Raw genomic sequence first — 13,349 nt, forward strand, 5'->3', positions numbered from 1 at the left:
AACTATTCATAATTTTAAACTAAGTGGAGAAAAGGCAACTAGCAAATAGCACCTGCCGCCAATTCATAAACTACTCTCTTGCAACCGAATAGTGTAATCATCCCTCATGTAATGCGTTCACATCTCTAAAGTGCGGAGCAATTTTCTGTGGTAACGGGACGCGAACCATGAATTCTCGGATGTAAATTTTGAGTATGAAGTCCATTAGGCCAAATCTGGCTCAATATGACATCATAGTTACAAGTCCTAGTTTTTTGCTTTCTATTGCTTGTTCTGTCATTAGTCAGTCATACCCATATGATACGTTTTTGTCAATTTCTTATAAAATAGATAATTTTATTTTTAATTTTGTATTTTTATGCCATTACCACACCAGTTTTACTTTTACATAATTTATTTTAGGATTCAGATGTATAAAATGTACCTGAAGCTGTTGTTTTGGCACATAGTTACAATACTGGCTAACTGCCCTCTGTCGAGACGTAGAATCAAACTCCAGATTTTAGCATTATAAGCCCGTTAATTAAGAGCTGACCCACAGAGGAGACCGTACCGGAAGACCTTAGAAACAAGAATGAATAAGTTGATATTTCGGGATCGTTTTCATTAAACTTCTATAAAATCAAACAAATGTATAACTGTGTATTTGAAAAGTTATGCGGGAAAGCACACGTTCTTTATAGGAATAACTAACGCTTAAACTTAAGGGATGTTTTGCATTAACTAGCGAAACACGAAACAGAGCTAAGGTAAACGCAGAACGAAAAACAAATTCGATACATATGCCTGAATTTTACCTGTTGTTGTGGGTACGACTTTGAAACGAGCCATTTCCTGTGTACCGTTAGGGATTCCTACATCATGTACAAACTATTCTCACAAACACACACGCAGCTGACCATTGGTTCTTTCTCTGACCATGTCATTGTCCTAACCACCCTAGTGTGGGAAAGCCACGATGCGTCCATAGGTCAGGATATTTTTTGGTCGTGGAATACTACACCAACATAACAAACAAGTTTCTCTACTATAAGTTGGACCTCATGCTAACTTGTAATAAAATTTAGACTGCAAAGAAAATAACCTCCTTGATATGGCTTACCAGTTAGCCACTGAGGTCGTTGGCTATTTAACACTAAGCCTAGAAAATATTTCTTTACTGTTTATAAGTTACTAACAGTGAACACAAAATTCAGTCTTTCGAACTCTTAGCTGGTGAACCGTTAGGTTATACCACTTAAAAAAAATAACAACAAATATACAGTGCCTATTTATATTACGTACGAGAAAATATGTCCTGAAATTTCACATCTAGTTTAATTTTTTAAGACGGATATATTCCACACTTTTATATCCCGATTAACTCACTCTGACAACCTGTAGTAATGACAAGGAAGAATATTTTCGTTAACAAACACTTTTTTTCTTCAAGGCATATTATTTTGTATATTAAAATCCCTCTTTGGATACAAATGTTTAAACGTTTATTTTGCTACTTTTAATCATTATTTCAGTCCCAAGCAGGTTTTTAAATAGACTATTCATTCTTCAGACAAAGAAAAAATATTTTTGATTTCGCGAGACATTTTTATAACATGTAACGACAACAGAGCTATAAACATGTTAATGGAATAATAATAATAAAAAAGTAGAAACCTAAAATTGTTTTTGAATTTCGCGCAAAGCTACTCGAGGGCTATCTGCGCTAGCCATCCCTAATTTAGCGGTGTAAAACTAGACGGAAGGCAGCTAGTCATCACCACCCACCGCCAACTCTTGGGCTACTCTTTTACCAACGAATAGTTGGATTGAACGTCACATTATAACGCCCCCACGGCTGAAAGGGCGACCATGTTTGGCGTGACGGAGATTCAAACGCGCAACCTTCGGATTATAGGTCGAGCGCCTTAAACACCTGGCCATGCCTGGACGGTGACCTAAAACGACTTTACACGTGTACTTTGCAAACATTCAATTAAGTGAACATTTCTATTGAAATGGAATTAAAAATCTATTTATTATAACTGACAAAATGTCCAGAATGTACATAAGTAAGTGTGTTTTCTTATAGCAAAGCCACATCGGGCTATCTGCTAAGAAAGTACATAAGTAAGTGTGTTTTCTTACAGCAAAGCCACATCGGGCTATCTGCTAAGAAAGTACATAAGTAAGTGTATATGAATCTACTTATTTTTGTGTTTTTTTTTTATCTGAGTAGAAAATTAATGTAAGGTTAATTCAGAGCACTCGGTTCCTAGACTAGAATAGTTCCAGTAAGTAGTCAATAGAAACAATCTATAAAAAGACCATTTTTATGTATTAAATCTATTACCACAAAAATAATCTATCGTCAAGTATATATTATTAATACATTGCTTTTACTGATGCTGTCTATATAATCACACGACAAATGGATCTTATGTCATATATACTAAGCAAACAGAGACAGTTTATTGTTAGAAACACTTCCAAAAATTTAGTATACGAGTTACTGTGAATCTTCTGTGTATTTTTCTTACTTCATTTCGTATCCGACAGTATGACATATTCATAAGACAGTAATTTAGATAACACACTATATAATGTAAGAAACTGTGATAGCTTTGGTTGAGTTGTTTTCTTCAATATCATAAGTTTCTCTAAATAGTAAATGAAAACATTCTCACACAATAATCTGATTTGGATTTTGTTTTGAATCTCGCGCAAAGCAACATGAGGGCTATCTGTGCTAACCATCTCTAATTTAGCAGTATAAGACTAGTGGCAAGGCAGCTATTCATCACCACCCACTGCCAACTGTTGGGCTACTCTTGTACCAACGAATAATGAGATTGACCATCACATTATAACGCCCCCACGACTGAAAGGGCGAGCATGTTTGGTGTGACGGGGATTCGAACCCACCACCCTCGAATTACGAGCCGAGTGTCTTAACCACCTGGCCATGTCGGGACGATAATCTGACAGTGATTTAACGAAGCGTTTGGATGTGCAATTTTTATTTCATGTAAAGCCTAACCAAACATCTAAACACGTAAGTAACATTTTTTGGTTTTATATGTAATAATTGTGTTTATATACACAATCTTAGGTTTTTATTTCTTTCAAGCACAAACATGTTCCTAATCTTTGAGGTCTCACGGTCTCCAGTATTTGATTACTGTCAGCTCCAAGTTTTTCACATTTTTCAAGCAAATTACGAGAACCTCGAAACTCTACAAAATCAAATTTACTTGTTTTACAGAAAGAAAAATATTTCTGCAAAGATAACTCGAGTCAAAACAAGATACCAAGAGGCTTCATATGAACGAATATACGGTGAATATCTTTAAAAGGTCATGTAAGAGTCTAAAACATATGGCTTCCCTTTCAGAAATGCAGTGACAGCATGCTCATGTAGGAATGTTTGGTCTTTAAAGAGACAAGTCATAAAAGTTTTACGACTACCGTCTAGTGGTCAGCTACACAATGATGCCTATCTGCGAGTCAATCCGCTGCAGAGAAGGGGGGGAACACTAGACTTGTAACATACTAAGTGTTTAAAGAACGTTTTATTCGTGTCCTTGCAGGGTTTGCTTGTAAAGGCGTTCAGAAATGAAATGCCACTGACCGATAGACCCAGAGGTCTTGTTTGACGAAATTCCTTTCTACTTTTCGCCCTTTGGTCATCGTAGATGGTCATACGAGAATTTTACTCAACGGATAATCCGGTTTAAGTTGTGAGTAAATAACTCCTGCTCGTAAACTTTTGAGGCCAAGATGTAGTGTTGAACACTAAAACTGTGTAAGCGAATATCTTTCTTGGATTTAGCACTACGAGACTAAAGAGCATGACACAGTACGTTGGCACGTTAAAAGTTCAAGGAAAATATACTGTAAATAATATTTAAGCTTCATAACAAAGTCCATTGCTATAAAAAATAGATATTTTGTTAAAAAAACTGTCAAATTTGTATGAATGTTTGGTACTCACAAGTAAGGTAAAAAGGCGAAGTACAAGTTGTAGCAAGTTGCAAAATATGATATTGTATTCTCAAGACGGCTGGTATGGGTATTAAACCTTTAATTAAAGTACAAAACAACGCTTAGACCTTCTTAGTTCATCTTCAGGTTAATAATACCCATATCAGCCGTCTTGAGAATAAATGTATACTTCAAGTGGGTTTCTCGTCATCACGAAGATACGATATTATATACATTTTCCCAATTAAAATATCATTAAATTCGAGTATATACTTAAACTTTTTTCTTCAATTAATTGTTTATCTAATTTTAGGTAGCTAGTAAAAAATGTCTAGTTTTGAGAATAAAGTTTGTTTGTTCTTTGAATTTCGCGCAAAGCTACACGAGGGCTATCTGCGTTAGCTGTTCATAATTTTGCAGTGTAAGACTAGAGGGAAGGTAACTAGTAATCATCATCCACAGCCAGCTCTTGGGCTACTCTTTTACCAACGAATAGTGGGATTGACCGTCACGGCTGAAAGGGCGAGCATGTTTGGTGTGAGGGGGATTCGCACCCGCAACCCTCAGATTACAAGTCACGTGCCTTAACCACCTGGCCATGCCGAGCCTAGAATAAAGTACAAATGCATTTCGAACAAAAAATACAATGGTTTATATATAAAGAAACAATAAGACAATTTTTCTTTGGTACACCTATCTGTCCTCCTATACTTAGATCTGTTTTGTTTTGTTTTTTCCTTTCACAATGCATATATATATATATATATATATACACACACACTACTATAGTCATTTGTATTAACGATATAATACACATGGCTGATACTCAATATTTGTGTTGCATGTATTAAAAGTTCTTAAGGTATGCTAGTGAACAAGATGTCCTCGAGAGAGATCACGCACTAAAACCTCTAGGGTTAAAAGAAAACCAGCAACCAAGATACATACATAATATATTTAAAAGTTAAAAGTTTCTTAAAATGCCGTTATCTTCTACACTTTTGAAAATGAAAAACTGTCCTTAACTATGGTTGAGAAACGAATACTGGAACAAAGATGGATTCGAACACTATTTGATAGAGCAGTGTTTTAGCCACATACATTATTGACTCTGCAGGATAAAAACACATTATTTATCACTTCATTGTTTCCTAAGAAAGAGGTTGGTGAGGTTCTTGAACTGTGCGAAATTTCTCGGAAACTGTAACTTTGTGTGACAATAACCAATAACCTTCAGTGTTACAAACTTACATATACTTACATATGTATATAAAATAAAATTCAAGAAGCCTGCTAAATTAGGGACGGCTAGAGCAGATAGCCCATGTATAGCTTTGCCCGAATTTCAAAACAAAAAACTTTTAACACCTAAACTAAGTGTAACTATTTAATACTGACTAGACTAATATTGAAACTACTGAGAACAATAAACGTGCACACGTTTCTTTCTGTCAGCTCCAATGTTTACAAAACATTTGTGGGTCCGTGAAGACCCCGGAAAATTAACGCAGGGTTAATGTTATGAGATATGTTGATTTTTGGTTTTCAAGTTTATCATAATAATATGAAGCGTCAGTGGTGAAATGGACTAAACTGTTTCTGAAGATCTCGTTTACTAAGTGTTAGTATAACCAACGTTATATATTTATTATTGGTTAACAAAACCGGTGTCTTTTTCTCAATTTTCATATTGTTAATATCGTATTCTCAGTGGTTATTTTTGTGAAAATGTGTTGTGATCTATATAGTCAATGCAACATGTATCAATCCTTGTACGTATTAAGTGGCAGCGATGAAAAGTATTGGAATGTTGCTGTTGTTTTGTATTAAGCACAAAGCTACACAATGGGCTATCTGTGCTCTGCCCACCACGGGTATCGAAACCCGAATTTTAGCGTTGTAAATCCGCAGACATACCGCTGATCCACTGGGGGGCCGTATTGGAATGACAAAATAGTATAACCAAATCGAAAGAACTTCACAATTCCAGGTGAATCAATGGATGTTTGTTTGTTGAACGAAAGTTTACACACTGGGATCTGTCTGTTGCGGGTATTGAAACCCTATGTTTAGCGTTATAAACTCCCAGACGTACCTCCGGGGTACTATGGGGCGCTAACTGTGTAGTTTGTTGGCAAGATACTTATAACGAAGTCTAAAGAATTCCACAATCATAGAGGAAACAAGTAAAGTGTATGAGCTGAAAGAAAAATATTTGTTTGTTTGTTTCACTTGTTTTGTTTCTACTTTTGGAAGAGTGTTTTTTAGTCTTTGAGCTACCATTTTTGTGCCTAGAACGTTTGAATATTTAACATATATCACAAACCTTGTCTGTTAGGTACACTATTTTCAGTTGTTAGTAGTTTGTGTTTTGTTTAGATATGGACACAAACAACCAACAAGAGATTTAACATTTTCGTTTTGTATTATCCCTCTTTTAATGTGGTTAATATTGTTTTTTTTAAAGAAAGTTTAAAATGACATAAATATTTAACGCAACCACATGGGGACGCTGTGATTGTTCTAGTTTCTTGAATTATTTTTTTAAATTTCGCGCAAAGCTACTCGAGGGCTATCTGCGCTAGCCGTCCCTAATTTATGATAGTAACAAATGTTAAGAGTAATAATAATAATAATACTATAAATGCGACAATGTTTATCACTTTGCAGTAATGTGTTGTCTGTCAGTCAGTCAGTAGACATTAGAGTGACGTTACATAATGTAACGCTTAACAGTACAGTCGTGACATCAGTAAAACGTGCTTATGCAATGAATCACGAGAAGAATTATTAACATTGTAGTCTACGACACAACATGACATATGAACTTGAAAAGCAAAAAATAAAGATATTTATTATTTTTAATTATTTACTTTTGAAACAGAATACTTTCGTCGACCCTGCAAAAATACATCTAGTTTATAGTACTATGAATTGGCTGAAATAGTATTTTATGACATTACTTTGTCGTTGTTGTTAAAAACAGCAATATTTTAACCGATATATAAGCAATCTATAGTAGAAGGCAGGTAAGTATGACTCTCCCTTAGTCATACATATGACATACCAATGTGTCCCATAATTATTAACCTATATAAACTTCTTCTAGCAATTTGACGAACACGGCTTTACGAAAAATGAGATAAAACTGAACACAAAGTTATTCAGTATAGCATTAATATATGTATACACACCCGCGTATTCAACTGCTTTATACAGAGAACTGAAGCTGAGCTGTTGTAACTGTGAAAGCTTCACGAGTTTTGTGTAGAGCGACTGTAGACATAACGGGTGAGTAGCGGAAACACCACGCACGCACACACACGCGCACGCGAGCTCTGGTTTAGTGTTTATTCTTGCACCAAACAGCATCACCTTGTTGACCCACATCTGGTCGCTTTTAAGAATGTTTGTTGACCAGTCAGTCACCCGACGGACACCCAAGCCTGTTCAGCTGAGCAGTGAACACAGTTCCAGGGAGTCAGGGCCGAATACAATAGATACTCGCCGTTGTCCTTCTGATAATGAAGGAAAACTGAGAGGCCAAGGTCAAATGAAAAGTCCACTTAAGGGTAACGGTTGGTGGTACAGTACTTCTTTGAAAAAATAATTTAGCCTCTGTCTGGCTACGCGATTCGTAGCACAGCATCATGCTGCCCAGAGGTCACTGGGGGTCATTTGTCCAGCCATGCGTGTTTCTGTCTCTTCAAACGACAGAATTTATTGCCCCAGGGGACGAGAGTACCAAACGTTAGGGTCCCGCGGAGAGGGAAGAAAATGAACAAGTAAACCTATCAGACAAGGTTATTAGGTCTTAAACGCTGACCAGTTTGCTGTGCATAAACAACCTTGTTTTTATGGACATAAAGAAAGAGTTTCAATATTGACCAGCCAAAAGGAGAAGAAAAATAACGGTATAGACAACAGTTCAGAACACTTTGAAACACTGTTTCAATGCTAAAAATACACAAAGCAATAGTTAGTGTGTTTTTCTGTTTTTTCTGGTGTACGTAATTGAATCTCGTAATTAGCTTTTACAATATACGTAATGTGCATAACGTTATACGGTGTCGCTGTTTCAGAGCAGGGCCACAGAATGCTTCTTGCGCATTGTTCACCGTAAAGAATCGAACCCCGAATTTCAGCGTTGTAGTTGCATAAACTCATCACTGATCCACCAGGGACCATAATGTTGAGTAGCATACTTTTACAAAATGTGTTTTTCAAAAACGTAGAAGGAACATTCTACAAAAGTGGCACGCGATTCCTTTATAACATAGAACGAAAATATTACAAAAAGATCGTAAAATTGAACAACTTGAGACAAAAAGTTACGTTTTACATCAAAACTCAACTACAGTAACATTAGAGCACAAAATCCTTCCATACTAATATGCTATTTCACAATAAAACACAAATATATCCACCATCATACCATACACGACCTTACAATGTTGAATGTTGACCGACTCGAAGCAAGAATTGTTCTAAAGATAAAATTATTTTTCCATCGTGTTACAAAACACATTAGTGGGCCATGAATTTTTTCTCACTCATGAGGTATACCAGTGGGTCAGAATATTAACGCATACAAATTTATTCAGGTCAACGTGATGAACACGCATTGACGACTTATTAAATAATAAGTGTTAAATTATTTTTTGGTGAAAACGTAAGGTTAATAAACAGATTAATTCATTTAAATCAAATATGTGTTTGCAAAACACAGTTTCAGTTCACTGTCATCAACTGAAGAACGCTACGAAAACAAACGATTCTACGTCGTTTCAGTTAACTTCCTTGAGGAATGTTCAACTATTTCAGAAGAAAAATCTGAGAAATAAACTACTCAACAACCAAACGAACAATCAATCACCAAACTTAATAATTCAATGTTAACATCAACACACATTCTTACAGGAGTTGCCGGATGTGGTCTGATAGATAAAGATCCTGGCTGCAGATCATAACCTTTAAGGTTCTTTTTGTAAAACTAGGGACGGATACACCTAAACCCCAGGAATCCCTGGTTTCGCTGGTTTGACCACGTGAGCATAAGGTGTCATTCAAGTTGAAAATAACTATACCAGTCTTAAAAGAAACTAACTGACTGTTCATATCGCTCATATGGTATAATTTCCATTTATAGTACAGAGAGTGAAATACTAAATGTAAAAAAGTTTCAAATGTGTGAACTTTCGTGTGTTTCGTGGATTGCTATTAAAACAAAGGAAACTTTGGTACAGCCACTAAAATACAAAGTTACAGTTATCGAAAGTTAAGGTGACAAAAATCCTAGTCTCGTTAGCCTTTTCTAATACATATAATAACAAGTTCAATTTGGGATCGAGAAACGTCCGCTTAAAAAAAAACTGTTTATACTTCTGCCATTATGAATTCAATCAAATAATTGGTCAAGTTCAATCTACACTTTGATCAACGTGGGTTATATTAGTTTCAGAGAATTCCACTCCTAATCAATAACCCTGAACACAAGATAACCAAAGAGAGAGATAAGCTGGTCCTATATCACAGTGAAAAGTATCAAACATATGACACATTTTCTTCACTTGACTTATTGGTTTTTCTCATACTGACTATAAAGTACGTTCTCATCAACAATACGTTTGAACACACTCTATATTGGTGCAATATAACTTGTAAATCCGTAGACTTACCGCTGTACCAGCGGGGGACACAATATAACTTACCAGGACATCCTACATTGGGAATCTGGAAGTATGAATAGTTAATTAGTTACATGAACCTAATAAAATTAGTTGTTCTTTAAGCGAAGGTTGTGCTATCTTATAATGAAATTATTGAATCCAATTTTAAAATATCTGGACAAAATTGAGGAAATTAATGGCCCCGAAAGTCTATATTAAAACACACACACACTACTTTCTATGTAGAAATGGTAAATGAGTTTAGAAAATAGTGGTATTAGAGGACTTGAATTAAAATTGTTGATTAGTAAGTTACTGTACACAATGAAATAAAAGAACACAAACGTTTGTTTGTAGTTAAGGATGTTAATTATTTTTGTTCTAGGATTATAAAATCAATATAAACATATTAACAACTAGGAATAGCACTTCAACTTACTAGTTAACATACGTATTTATTACGTATATTTTTCAATACAGTGTACTAGGATCGAGACTATATTCACAAAACTTGCAAACACTGATTAAAGTACAAAAAAATGTATATACTAAAATTATTCTAAAATCACCCTGTAAATTTCGATACAAACGTCTTCAGAGAGCTTAACATATTGACAATTGTACTTAAAAGGTTTTACATTCTAACCAGTACGCAATACACATTCAGTGTATAATACTCACGATCAAACAACGATGAATATCCCAAAACCGAACAAAAAATATCAAATATTTTGTATCAAAAGTTCATCGTTATTACGGACGTCTATGAAGTGAACTTGCTACATAGCTAACAACCGACTATACCTAGACTTTCTTTGATAATTTATATTAAGTTTAAAATTGCACAAATGTGTTATACTTTTCATTTAATTATTAATAGTATTTATTTTTTCATTAACGGTGATTATACCTACGTAAGATACTCGTTTGGAGAATTTTATTGTCTTCGTGTGGAAATAATATAAGGCCTTGATATAAATACTTTTAAGTTGATATTCAAAGAAGACGTTATGTCATATATTGTGGGAATGTATGACTTAAAAAGCAGTAACACATGTGGTATGTTTATATATACATTAAAAGTATTTTATGTATATAATTAAAGTTCCTAACTTTTGCCTTCAGGGACAATGCAACAGAACCACATAGTGTATAACACTGCTAGATGGATCTACATATCCTTATATTTTCTATAAGTCGCTAATCGTGTGTTTTTTACGATGGTTGTTTTAAAATAAATTGTGTAATCCATGCATAACATTTCAATCTCACTAAGAATTAGTTATTATATCCAAGAGATGGCGCCAGTTACATCTGAAAAAAAAAAAAACCACCACCAACAACAAATTACATCTAGATAATGAAACTAAAACTTTAGAGAGTGGAAGTAATGATGTCTTTTACAAAATGAATATCATACCAGATGGAAAGGTTCAAAATCGAAGCGACGTTACATCCAGACGTAATGAAGCACGTGGCAGACAAAGTGTGGGGGAAACAGCTGTACGTAGGTTTCCACCTGACATGGCCTGAGTGATGCGACAGTTGGTCTCGAGCTATTCTTATGTGGTAAAAGGAAAACAAACTACACCTTACTGTCCAACAAGAGAGTCAATTATTCCATTAAGAGGCAAATATGAAAGCCCAAAGGAAGTGTAAGAGTTATTTTTAACTCTGGGTTGGCAACTGGAAGACACTACAACGAATATTCTATATTTTCTGCAATCGTTCACAAATTTCTTAACAACATAACAAGTATCTATCATACAAGTATTCGCAGGTGACAAGAACATTATTTAACTAAATTCTAAATGTATCGAGTACTTGTATATTCCATAGAACAAAGAGGAAATTGTCTAACTCCCCTATTATAACCTTCATATAAAACCTAAGTCAACTTTAAAATTTTGCAACATAACCAATTACATAACAATACAAGCACAATCATGTGTGTTTTATTAACATTTGTCAACAACGTTTGATACACAAAATTCAAGATTTTGTGTTTGTTGTTAAGCGCAAAGGTAAAAATTGGGCTAACTGTGCCCATCACGGGTATCGAAACTCGGTTTTAGCAATATAAATCTGTGGACTTTCCGCTGAGCCACTAGAGGGGGAAAGTTCTAGAACTTAGTGTTTAACCTATATCAAGAAATTACAACTTATTACGACTTATCTCTTAGACACCCGAACTTGCACTAATGTACAGACAGTCTTTATGTAGGTTAAAACGGAAACACACGCACACTTAACGTGACGTAATAAAAATAATGTCGTGTTCTGTGCAGCACGATAATAAGGCAACTTAAACTGATAACTGTACAACACTCAACAAAATCTAACAGTTTATATATACGCACACACATAAAGGCACGCATCTAAATATACCTACATACTATTGTAACTGACCGTAAATCATTCACTTATTCAGGTTTTGGTTTTGTTTTGTAACGAGCGGTATTGTTTATATATACTAACTTTTTTTTTTAGTATACCAAGCTATACGGTTTTATTGCAGATACTTTCGTCAGTAACAGTATGTGTACAAACACCCAGACACACATTTCCTCCAGACAAAACGCATACTTCGTCCACACACTGTGAGAACTTGTAACGTTCCATTGTACCTTTCCATGTGCCCCCTACCATTGGTGATGATTTATTTTTGACACGCACAACATCTAATATAATGGTCGAAATGTTAATGAATCTGCTATAAAATTTCACACTAAGCTGACAAGTCGCCAAAAGTCCACCCCCACCATTACCTATTGTTAGCATCGAATACAATACATAAGAAGGAAGGTGCTCTCTTACGACAGGTCTTTGTTGTGGCTGTTTTGTACGCCTTTCAAACAGTATAGTGTTAAACACCGGTGCGATCCATACGACAAACTTCAAACTCTTAACTCGAGTAATCCAACAAAGAAGTCATTATAATGGATTTAAATGAAGGCGAATTAAGATAAAATAATTTACTTTATTCGAATTCCAATTATTTATGCAAAATAATGGATCAAACTTTCTTTTTGTGCTGACTGTTGGCTAAAAGATATGATTTATGGGATTAGTGACATTCCAACCAATGGAAATGATACAGCCAGAATGTTTTCTACATGTACGGGTTCTTCTTCATCTTTACGTTCGGCCAGTGCAGTTGTTCTGCTTACTGCTCGTGCAAATATGGATTACAAATAACGGAGCTAATTTCAAAATTTGACTCAGGAATAGAGAAAGTGCATGGGCACAGAGAGGGTTACTTTCTTGATATAGTGCGCTGAGCTTTGCCTACCTATAGCTACAGTGACCACCCCATTTAACATAAGCCGTATTACTTCACATTTTCTATAACTGGACACTAATAATTAATATTGTCTACTTATCAAACGTACTTGTCGTTATATATTCATAAGTCAATGACGGAGGTAAGTTTATAGATGTTTTAAATTATATTTAGTGTATCATTATGTTATACGAAGATAATTAGGCTGTCTTTCATTTACGAAAAAAAAAAGGTATAAGAGAGAACGTTCTTAAAGTATAAATATAGCTTTCAGCACTTGAACCAAAACCGTGGAGATAATTACTGTAATAAGCCTGATAAGATACGGTCAGTTAATCAGTTCTAATTAGAAGCAAACTACGTGTCGCCTGTGGTTACAGGGAAGCATCATAAAGAAATGTCTTGTAACTTCACTAACATTGGTTAAAATAGAG

General features: G+C 35.0%; 1 protein-coding gene and 1 long non-coding RNA gene across 3 annotated transcripts in view; one reads left to right on the plus strand and one right to left on the minus strand.

Annotated features, from left to right (window-relative positions):
• Positions 1-13,349, minus strand: part of LOC143252345 (BCL11 transcription factor A-like) — an 83,170-nt gene that overhangs the window by 15,072 nt on the left and 54,749 nt on the right. The gene's annotated exons all lie outside the window — the stretch shown is intronic.
• Positions 12,844-13,349, plus strand: part of LOC143252349 (uncharacterized) — a 45,043-nt gene continuing 44,537 nt past the window's right edge. The window contains exon 1 of the long non-coding RNA XR_013028949.1: positions 12,844-13,057. This is a non-coding gene — a long non-coding RNA (uncharacterized LOC143252349). The remainder of the gene's footprint in view (positions 13,058-13,349) is intronic.

This window comes from Tachypleus tridentatus, chromosome 6, assembly GCF_004210375.1.
Source record: "Tachypleus tridentatus isolate NWPU-2018 chromosome 6, ASM421037v1, whole genome shotgun sequence".
Classification (NCBI taxonomy): Eukaryota; Metazoa; Arthropoda; class Merostomata; order Xiphosura; family Limulidae; genus Tachypleus; species Tachypleus tridentatus.